This window comes from Cupressus sempervirens, chromosome 10, assembly GCF_028749045.1.
Source record: "Cupressus sempervirens isolate cs-2001-9-10 chromosome 10, ASM2874904v1, whole genome shotgun sequence".
In the NCBI taxonomy this organism is placed as follows: domain Eukaryota; kingdom Viridiplantae; phylum Streptophyta; class Pinopsida; order Cupressales; family Cupressaceae; genus Cupressus; species Cupressus sempervirens.
In genome coordinates this window covers 698,770,697-698,783,449 of record NC_143127.1, presented here as the reverse complement: position 1 = coordinate 698,783,449, position 12,753 = coordinate 698,770,697, and positions in this window count along the sequence as shown.

The following is a 12,753-nucleotide window of genomic DNA, read 5'->3' as shown; positions in this document are numbered from 1 at the left end:
ACAAACCTATCCAGATAAGATCGAAACACACCATTCATCAAACTCATGAAAATCGATGGAGCGTTAGTCAATCCAAATGGTACCACTATGAACTCATAATGCCCATAGCGCGTTTGAAAAGCGATCTTGTGAATATCTGCTTCCTTAATGCGAAGCTGGTGGTATCTTGACTTAAGATCAATCTTGGAGAATACTGTAGCTCCCTTGATCTGATCAAATAAGTCATCAATCCTAGGCAGGGGATAACTGTTCTTAATAGTCACCTTATTCAACTATCTATAGTTGATACAAAGGCACAAAGAATCATCTTTCTTCTTCACAAAGAGCACTGGAGCTCCCAAGGTGATACGCTAGGTTGAATTCTCCCTTTGGCCAAAAGTTCCTCTAGCTGAAGACGTAGCTCACCCAATTCCTGAGTAGTCATACGATAAGGAGCTTTAGAGATAGGCTTCGCTCCAAGAATCAGATCAATACTAAAGTCAATGTCCCTCTTCGAAGGCATGCCTGGAATCTCACTTGGAAAAACATCTACGTACTCCTACAAAATTGGGTGATCTAAAGTCTCCCTCATGGGATCTTCTCCATCAAGATCATTTACCATAACAGAAAATATCTAAAATCCCTTACGGAAATTTTGCTTCAATTGCATAGCAAAAATCATCCGTAGAGATATAGGCCTTGGTATCCCAACTATCTTCACATCATTCCCTTGGTCATCTTGGCACATAATAATCTTCTTCTTGTAATCTATAATGGCTCTATGAGATCCAAGCCAGTCCATGCCTAAAACCACATCATAGGAACCAAGGGGTATGACTCAAAGATCCACTATAGTATCAAAGCTTCCTAAGCTAAGTCTGCACTTATGAACTACAGAGTTTGTGGAGACCTTAATACCTGAGGCTAGTTCCACTTGCCAACCATGATCTTGCTTCACTGCATCTAGCTTACACTTAGAAACTATAGATTGTGAAATAAATGAATTTGTAGCTCCTGAATCAAACAATACTGAAAGAGATATACCTCTAATCGTACCTGTGATCTCAACCACTGTTCCCTGATGATCTGCCTGACGGTGATCAACTATTGCAAAAACTCTATGAGCTCTACCTGCATCACCCATTGTAGGCTCTAAAACTATAGGTCTAGGTCCTAAGAACTGAGGTGCTTGTTGTGGACACTGAGTTGCATAATGTCCAATCTGACCACATGAAAAACATTATGTATTTATGCCAGATCCTCTACCCATAGGTGGTACATTTGATTGTTGAAGACTATTCCTGCTAACAAAAGACTGGTTACTCTGAGCTGGCTGATTGGACTGATTTTGTCTATTGCATTGAGCATTGCGGTTGTTCTTGGTGTTAGAACCTTTGCCACCACCTTGAACTTGAGAATTTGATCCCTTCTATTGTTATGTCTGCTGAGACTGTTGATGATGTTATTTCCCCTTAGAGAAAGAAAACTTGTTGTTACCACCTGAATTGTAGTTGCCTTTAGATCCTGGTGTTGTTGGCTTTCCTACAAAACCACCTTGACCAAGGTTGACACTTTTCTCAACAAGGATTTCTCGATGTACCGCATCCTTGAGGGTTTTTGGCTCAAATACCTTGACACCCCCAATTATACGGTTGTTCAAACCCCTAATAAAGTGTTGTGTCAACTGAGCTGAATTTTCACTAAATCCTAAAAAAGACATGAGCTCATAAAACTTACACTCATACTCGGTCACTGAAAAAGTATACTGTCTAAGATTATGAAATTAATTAGCCCTTTGTTGTTTCCATTCCTCTAGTAGGAATCATTCATGAAAAATCTCTAGGAATAACTCCCATGTAACACTGCTCATATCAATACTCAACTTGTTCTCCTCTATCATCCACCAAGTGGCCCCAAAATTCTCTAGATTAGTGATCGAAAACCTTGCCTTAACATTGTTGTCAAACTCCTACATGGAAAAAATCCTGTCGAGGGAAATAAGCCACTGCTTGGCCACATAACCAAAACCTTGCCCATTGAAAGGCTTAACCTTGGACCTTGAAAGAATCCTTCATCTGAGTGGACATAATGGACATCTAACGATCCTTCCAAGGACTTCTAGATCTGGGTCTATGCTCTTGTTCTGTCTGATGCACTTTAGGCTGTTCTTGAACAGGAGGTAGATGTTCTAGGATAGTCTGGATCATCTATCTCAAATTGACCTCTTCAGACTCAGCTTGGTCCTCTCTACAACTCTCTTCCTGCTACCTACTAGAGTGCTCTTCCCTGCTCTCTACATGAGTCGATCCCTCATGGGTAGACTCATGGACACTGATAGCTCTGCCATGACCACGGCCTCTACCTTGGCCTCTACCATGACCTCTAACAAAAGACCTAGTCCCAGATACCATCCTACAACAGCACAAGGTACTATTACAATCACATGTTGCAATAGACTAAGTTCAGTTCTATGTTTAGGGTTTAAGTAAATTTTCAGTTTTGAAACTAAGTGTTGAAGTATGAAAAATATTCAAGTAACAGTTCAAGTTCTGTTTCAGTTCACCTAGATTCAAGTTGAACAGATACACTTAATAGTTCAAAGTTCTTGTTGTTCCAAAATACCCAGAGCTCCCAATGTAGAAACTCGGGCTCTGATACCAAATGTAATGCCCCACCAAGGGATCCAAAGAATTAACCTAAAATTTTTCACTAAATTTTCTAGCATTTTTTTTTTAAACATGAAAGTAAATACCACGTATAACTTATGCACAATAATGGAAGCAATAGTAATGTCCATCTGAAAGTAAACATAACATATATAATCATATTACATTATTTAAGATCCCTTAACGTTGGATTGCATCTAAAAACATCTTACATACATGAATCCATCTAGTACAACATCCACATGAAATAATAATGATAAGTCCAATGTTTATACATTACATTTCAAATACTCAATCATCCATTGTACATGTCACAGGGTATGACAAGCTCAAAAGAATATAAATACATAAAATAAGGTACATCATCCTATTCTAATCCATGATACATCAAAGTAAAGATAATCACATGATATACATGATACATCATCATAGAAGACATATACATCCATCATAAAGATCAAACATAATAAACTAAGTGCACGGTTCCTCCCAACTGTTAATAGCATCATTAGACCATCGTGGATCTTAGCCATCCCTCTATGCGTAACATCCCAAATCACCAAAGAGATCATCGGTATAAACATAGTAGGAATGTCACTCCTAACAAAAACATATGTAGAAAGTAATCTAACATAAGATAACAACATCTAACATATGCTAATCATCAATGAAAGGATACATATCCACCATCATGAAGGATGCATCAGCCACGATGTCTTAATGAATCTCAAATGATAAGAGTGGAAAATACACTACCACCCGATCGCGTCGTACCAAAGTGGTCCACTCCCACTGTGCTGAGGAGATAATCTCAAGTACCAAATAGGCTATCAAAATCACATAGTACAAATCTTTATAAGTCCAAGAATCCTAAAAGTATACTGACTCAAAAGTTCTAAACACAAAATCTGACATCTAATTCCCAAAGGCACACAATAACATGTAGGAACCTACTATGCAAGCAGGAAAGTGTCATCGCAATTATCACGTACAAGTTACCCTAGCCATTAGCTAAACTCCACGGGTCCATACTGATCTCATGCGGCCACTAGTATCCTCTCATACTAACGAGGCATACTACGGAATGCAAGGTCGCAACCATGCATTCTCACTACTCCCATCCTAGCCTATACAAGCATTCAAGGCATGGGCGAGAACAAAACATTTATCTTTTTAGGTTCATTTAGTTAGTATTAGATGTGAATGTTATCACTTATTAATCCAACTTACCTTGGCAGCCTCTTAGGGCCCCGACCCCCATTGCAAGCCACTTCCTGTCACTACATGCAGATATCCTACCCTAATGCTCATGGAATCATAAATCTCAAAATCACAAAAGATAATCCATAATAAAATCAACAAATATGCATAAAAGCATCAAATCTCCATGATCAAGCATCCATAGAAAATCATGATCACAACAGCTCTCTATTGGTAACTAAAGCATCACTGATAATCAAAAGTATCCAATGGTTCTCAATAACCAAAATATATCTCAATCATACTGATCGAAGACTCCAAAAATGGTTGAGTCAAAAATGTCACAACATGACATCATCAAGAATAAATCCACATTTTAGTCCCATCATGGCGACTAGAAAATAATCAAGGATAACTTATCGATGACCAAAACAATGGTTAAGTTAAGTGTCTCATACATAAGAATCTCAACTATAACAATCAGTAATCACATCCAATACATAGAGCATTCCATCACATAACATTGGTTGGGTTTATAAAGATCAAGATTAAACACATCATCATGACATCACAATCACATAACTCCCAAAGCTTTGGTAGACGTCCTATAACTGGTCAACACTAGTCAACCCAAAACCCAAAACAATAGCATAAAGAATACACAATGCAAACACATGTTTTGGTTTTGTTAAATTTCAAATTTGAATTTAAATGTGGAGGTTTCAGTTTACATTTTCCAATCTAGATATCAAGTGGAGAAATTTCATGTTTTACCTAACCCATGTATTTGTTTGATAGATAAAAGTTTCTCCCCAAAACCATTTGACTCAATTTTCTAATTGATCTAATAATATTTTGTTTATGTAAACTTTGTTTGAAAAATGACATTTCCAATGAATTCAATATTATCAACAGAATTTGTGTATTTCAAAACTTTGACTCATAACAGGTTCTAATAATTAACCTTAATTAAACTAAATTTAATTAAGTTAATTATTAATATCTCTTCATTTATTAATAATTGATAAATTCATATTTTAAATCAATGATCTTTTTAAAAAACATAACCCATTAATTCAATCTTTTAAATATAATAATTATTTATAAATTAATAATAATATATATACATATAGACTTTTATATATATATATATATAGACACACACACACACACACACACATAAATATATATATATATATATATATATATATATATATATATATATATATATATATATATATATATATAATTACATTCAATAATTAATAACAATGCAACATTAAAATCAAAATTCATATTCAAATATCATATGAAATAACATTTCAAATAAAACTTTTTATAATTTAAAACCAAACTTAATCATAATGCGATTTATTAAAATCGCGCAGGCCACCAATGCAACCGCACCGCAGCTACACTGCGGTCCCAGGTACCCTGCGATCTTGCAGGGCTACGGTGGGTGGGGTATGGAATACCCGCCCGCCCAACATCATAATGAATACATTTTTTTTAAAATATTTTTTTGATACAACGTTTTTAATAATGTTTTCCCAAAATGAAATTCCAAACCGCAATGCATTTAAATGAGTATTTACTGCAATAATTCGCTCGACTTCTAATTAATTAATTTTATATATATATATATATATATATATATATATATATATATATGCATATGTATATATATATGTGTGTGTGTGTGTGTGTGTGTATAAATATATGTAGAATTTTAGACAGTATATATTTATATGCGAAAATGCAGATCTAAATTTTATATATATTTTTTTTTCACAAAGAATATATATAATTTAATGAGTTTCCTATAAATATTTACTCTCTAAATTTTCTCAATAATTTTCTACTGAATCTGGCTACAATTCAACCCTAGCCCCGTATTCTTTTCAGATCTATGCATATAAAGATTCTCAAATAAACATTAACTACCCATATTGAGAATGCACAATAAATTATGAAATTCCTCAGAAGACATATTGAAGACACGAAGAAGACATGGAATGCATGATGCGGAAATAGCATAAGTAAAATCACAAGAATCTACCTAGATTCTGATGCTAAATCGGTCTTCCTCAGAAAACCCGCAGAGCAAGCTCCTCAGTTCTTCAGAGTTCTCGAGTCCTCCAATGCTCCAATTTGCATTCCAACCACTATATCTAGGCTTCTAAGAATGCCTAAATATAAAGAGCTCTCAGGAAACATCTAGAATGCCTCTAGAAATAGCTAGAAGGTGTCACCAACTAAGCATGGGTCTTTTCCAACCTTCTAGATGGGTCATAAGGTTGTAGATACCATGTGCTTAATTGATGCACTAACCTCCGTGTTGTTGACACATGAGAAATAGAAAAGTGTGTTAATTCCCATGCAAGCTTATAACTCCAATTCACTTTTTATATAATTTCTATTTAACTGTTTATAACTTCCATTTTGATCTTTATAACTTTCATTTTAATTTTTATAACTTTTATTATTATTATTATTTATTACTTTATTATTATTTTATTATTATTAATTTTAATTTTTAATTTTCTTTTATTTATTTTCTTTTTTCTCAATTATTTCTCATTTAATTAATCAAAATATCAAATAACATGATATTTTATATTAATTTTCTCAAATAATTAATTTATTAATTAAATCTATTTATTAAGACTTAATTAATAGAAAATTCACCATAGACCTCCAAGATAAAATATGAAAACCCATCATAGAGCAAATCACTCAAAATCAATCTAAAGGGTTAAAAATCATGAATTATGTCATCCGACACATTCGATGGGTAAAATATCCAGATACTTGTCCTACCTTACTAGGACAATTGGCTTAAAGGTTTGGGATTTGGACTTGAGAATTTATCTCCCTTCTCTTATCATTGAGATAGTATAATAGGGTACGCTCATCCTAGCAATTTAGGGAAGTTGATACCCGATACCTGTAACCTGTAGAAAAACCATGCATGTACATACAATATATATAATGCTAAGCTAAACAGACAATGGCAGGAAGTGGTGCATCGTGTAGATCCTGACTATGCAGGTGACCACGACTCCCTTCCTTAACCACATCAGAAACGCCATACAATAAGAAAACACGCACACCATACACATGCAAGTATGGGGTAAGTATCCATAATAAAACACATAAGATAATAACCATCCAACTAATCATCAACAATAGCTGAAAATAGTATAATGATCGTCATGTATGCATGAAATGTAAAGTCTAAATGATCTCATCATATAACCATTGAATCCATAACGTAATGTCTGATAGTCTCAAAACAATACCACTAACCCATCAACATAATACTAGTCCATCAAAGTCTGATAATAATGGCAACAATAAGTCTAGAAAAGATGTGAACGAGGGTAGGCACTACACATCTCTTTTCATTTACCCAAAAAATTTGTGCTTGGTTAAGCCTTGGTCTCAGCTATCCTTGCACTTATTGCTTGTGTGCCTAGAATAGAAATAATTGTAGACATACTAGGACTAGCTGTAAAAACTAATATTGTACTTATTAAAGGAATATTAATAGAAATGCATGAGAAATCTAAAATTGATGTGGCAATCATATATGTGTCCAAAACTATTATGCTCAAAACTAATGTATTCAAAATTGATGTAGCCAACTTGGTAGAAGAGGGAAGAATCAATAGCTTGGTAAATGAAGTGGAGGTTACTTCAATCAATAATGTGCTAAGTTGAATCAAAGCAAAGAGTTATTGGACATTTGGGTTGTCACTAGTGGTCACAATCAATCTTTTTGGGGCTATCTCCATGCTTGATGTTGTCACTTGTTTTTTTGGAGTGTAACAAAATTTGGCAATGACTGTTGCAGCTATCTTAACTAGATCAGTTTCCTCATCATCTTGTGCCACTTCCTCGATAGCTTCTTTCTCTTGTTCCTCTTTATCTTCTATGTTATCAAAATGTGTTGGCTCTTCATCATTTCCTTTTTCATCCTTTTCCTTATCCTCTTCATCATCATCATCATTTACATTCATAGGTAAATCACTCTGTTTATTAAGATGATAAACATTTGTCCAAGTATTAGTTGAATTCCTTACAACATGTTCAATATCTTTCATCAAAATCAGACAAGCATTGAATTTTAGAGTCAATTTTTCTTCATTTTTCTTTAGTGACTATTTTACCTCTGCATCTTATATGCTTGGTTAAGTTGCCTCAAAGTTTTTCCATAGATGCTTTTGACAATTTTCATGGCAAATTCCCATCTTGGCTTAATTTTCTCCATCAAAATATTAGGAATCTAAGAAGCAAGCTAGTCTAGTGAGTATTTCCATTTACCCATTTTGTCCATCATCAAATCTTCTATCTGCTTCTACTTTTCAATTGTTTTAATTTCATACTTTAATGCCTTAAATATTTTTATACTAGATCTAGCTTCTAGATCTTTTAATATGTCTTGGAAGGTGGGTGGAGGTTTTCTAAATATAATGTCTCCTCTTTCCTTGTCATTTTTCTTCCTAGAGGATCTTCTTGTAAATACTGTAGTGGATGGCTTTGGTGGCTTGGTGATAATTACCTTACCCTTTTTCTTTAATGGTTCTTCTTCCTTAGATTCTTCATCATCCTCTAATTCCTCATCTTCACCTTATTATTTGGTCAACAAAAGGGTAGAACTTATTTTCAGTTTAGCAATTATTTTCTTTCCTTTGTTAACTGCTTAAGGGAGCTTTATTTCTAGTTCTATCTTGGCTCTTTCTTCATCATATGACAAAAACATGAAAACTTAGGATCAAATAGTTCATTAACAAGTGCCTCAATGATATCTTTTCTTTCATCAATATTAACCTTATTTCTAAGAGGTTTTATCCATGCAATTCTAGGCCTAATTGACTGAATGTATAAGATGTCACTATCCACCATGAAACACACATCATCCTTATAATCTTCAAGAAGTTTCTTGGGGATTAGGTATCTATTATTCATTTTCTCCTTAAAATCATCAAAATAGTTTTCCATAATACTATAATAGCTCTCACCCATCTCAGCAATATACTCATTGATCTAATAAAGCACAGGAACATCTTTTCTCCAAACAACAATGCCTTTTGAAGGGAAAAATTTTTGAACATAAAAGAATAGACATGTTAACAGGGAGCCAAACTTACATGGATTGTTCTCTAATGTCTTGATGCTTTCCATTCTCTTGTTTAATTATCTGAATAATAGCTCGGCAAGGTTGAAAGATACCTTGTATGCAAGGTCAACTGCTTCACACAACATGCTATTTAACCTACATGAGCTATAAATCTTGTGTTCAATGATATGGATTCTAAATTTCAACTCCATGTCCATGACATTTCTAATCTCCATTCTACTAGGGTTTTCTTTTCTTGTTTAGCCTGACCTAGGGTTTTGGTTGTTTTAGCTTTGGCTAACATTGGGAGACTATTAATTTGATGAATCATCTTATTTGTGATCAATACTGGTTTCTCCAACCACAACTACCCATTATGCACTCGACTAAGGATAAACCTAATCCATTTTACTTTAAAGTCATGGGACATGTGAGGGATGTGAGTTAACACTTTAGTTTCTAGTTGTTGGTACTTGGGTTTCAAAACTCCATTTACACATAGTTTATCTAGGGCATTATCCATTTCCAAAGTTCCAATCTCTTGAACAACACATTTAAAGTGAGTGAAAATATCATTTATTAATAGTACCTTTGGAGGAATTTGAGACTATGATCCATTTGGATCTAGGGTTTCAGCAATTGTAGGAGTGAGATTGAAGTCTAGTGCCTTCCATTTGACTCTATGAACCAACATATCTAATCCTCACTTTGCCTTACTACTGTTGGATGCCATCTTCACTTGGTAAGGTTTGAGAGAATTCAAAATCTTTCAATAAAAATTTTCTTAAATTGCTTGGACATTCTAGAGATTACACTTCACAATAGCTCTCAAGAATTTCATGGTAAGAATGACTTTGATTCCATTCCTTTTTTCAAAATGTTGCCATAAAATTTTTAGTATGAAAGGTAGATCAATTGACATCATGTTGACAAATTATCATTCACTTAACTTGCATTGATCACTCAGTAACCATATAAAATTTAGTTACTCCCAACCTTGCTCAGTAGAGTTTGTGACCCAACCTCACTCGGTAGAGAAAGTAACTTAGTAGACACTAGTACCCTTTTACTCGGTGATCTCTTTGTATCCTAAATATAGATTTGGATCATTTTGTTCTTTCAATCTAGAATTGTTTTGAATGTTTTCTTTGGTAGCATAGTCCTAGTTTCTCCTTTGAGAATTTAAGTAGAAATGGTGGAGTCAATTAGTTATTGAGTGACTTGATTTCCATTGCTTGGACTTGTATTCTTGGTAGACTTTGGAACCCATTGTTGTCTCATCTATTTTTGAATGTTGTCAACTTTTGTCTTCTTCTTATCTTCAATTCTACTAGTATTAATGCATTTCTTGGAAAGATGATCAATTTTTGTACAAATGAAACATTTTTTAGTAGTATCTCTTTTCCTCAAATGATGCTTTACACAATTCATTCCAATGTGTCCAAATTCTCTAGAATAATAACATCTACACTAGGTGTTGTAGTCCCAACCAAAGATGGCTTTCACAATCTATTCTGTTGGATTTAATATCTTAGTTTTGTATTCTGATGATTTTTTGTCCATGTTTCTTACATTTGTGAAATTTACCTTCAAATCTAGGTTTCTCATTGCATTCATTAGCCTTATGACCATGTTGATTGTAATTGTAGCATTTTCCATTGAATTTTGCTTTTCCATTGCTCTAACATTTATTTAATGTATGACCTATCTTACCATAGTGATTTTAAGTAGGTCTTTGATTCTTTTGAGCTCCTTGCTTGGATGATTCTCCTTTTTCTGTATATCCAATTCTTTCTATTCCTTTTTTTTCTATAGAGAATTTTCCCATTCAATTGTTTCATGTCTACTTGGGGTTTCATCATTCTTTTATTGATTTTCCTTTTAGAGTTTAGATCATTTCATAATCTTCCATATTTAGATCTTAGGCTCATGATTTCTTCATTTGCTTTGGAGAGTTGTTCAATAAGGTCTGCTTGCTGAAGGGATTGGTGCTAGATTTCATTGTTCTTTCCTTCTATCTCTTATTTTTATCTTGTTCTTCTGCTCCATGACTTCACATAGCCTTACTAACTAAATTTCTTTTTCTCTTGTTAGTTTTCTTCTTCTTATAGGTAACCATTCTTTTCTATGAGTTCTTTGATCGCCTCATCGGCTTCATCTTGATTACTTGAATGAAGATCTTCAATTCTTTCTTCAATGTAGAGATGATAATTCATTTGTGTAAGAATTTACTTTAGGGAAAAATTCACCCAAGACCAAGGAACTCAAGCACAAGCACAATAGTAGACCAAAATAGTATGATCAGAATAATGATATGATATTCAATTCAATGTGAAAGTACACTAGGATTTCTTGTATATAAAGGCCTCTGGAATGCTTCTAGAATGCCTTGGAATTAGCATACTGATAAGTCTTACAACCAAACACATGTCCAGTAGGAGTGGATTATCCTCAATTAAGCACAGGAGTAAGTGCAATGATGAGAGGATAAGACTACAAAGGTGTAGCATGAAAAATTATGTTGTAGACACCATGTGCTAAAATTGGAGTGTGAATAACTATGTTGTCTACATGACAACTCAACTAATTATGCAAACTCCACTGTTGTACATGTCATGTGCTAAATTAGAGTTTCTTATTCTAGTGTTTTGTACATGACAACTCATAAGAGTATGCAAACTCCTAAGTGTCTCATGTAAAATATAATAAAATAATGTATTGACCTAAGTAAACTTAAGTAAGTGTAAGTAGTGAATATTTATTTGCACCAACACCCACCCCCCCCCCCCCCCCCCCCCCAAGTGCAATTTAGGGGAATGCACTTAAGCTTATGAAAGCTAAGATGAAATGCAAGATGGGTCCCAACTACTAGGCCATGTTAGGTACCCATGTACAGACCAATGTAATCTCTCTCATAAAGTGGAGAAAGAGGGAAAACCTGATGGAAAAAACCCTCCGCCTAAAAGAGATGAAAAATCAAGATGCATGGATGGATGGAGTAATCAAGAACCCCCTATTATGACATACATAAATTATATACAAAAGAGAAGTATGAGAAGAACACAATCCCAATAGGAAAAGGTCCCCCACCATAAAAGAGAAGAAGAAAGGAGACAAGGTAGTCCCCCCCCGCCCCCCCCCCCCCCCCCCCCCAATTGAAGAATGTCGATCAGTGATAGCTACTCTAATATAGAAGGTTATCCATGACTGCTAAATAATGTTCCTCCCCTTTGGAAGAAACAATATCATAGGTACATATGAGATGCTTCCCCTATGTGTAAAAAGAATCTTGAAGATCAATGATGCCTCTGAAACCTGCTCAAGTGTCCATATGTCAATATGGATCATTTCCCCTTCCAATGCTATTAAAAAGAACAATATCAAATCTAGAAAGGATGGATATCAAACATGTACTAAAGAACCTACTGTCTCCTCAAACACTAAAGAGACCTCCTTCAACTACTACACATAAGAATCCAGAATGACATCAACCTGTGAAGATCGATCATGTAGAGATTGGACATGAGGGTTAGAGTGAGCCTTTGCAACAACTAAAGAAGGATCTTCTTTATCAAAAAGAAGATGTATATCATCAATGATGTCTCCCAAATCTATTATGTTTGACTCAACAACAAAACCTAAAATATTTTTGAAGAAGTCATCCTCTAATGTTAGAGCTAGAAGACAAGGTCTACCCTATAGTTCTGATCTACATGGACCTATCACTATAGCAATGTATGCATGTGTAATGTGTTGATGATGTGACCATGAATTGCAACTATCAAT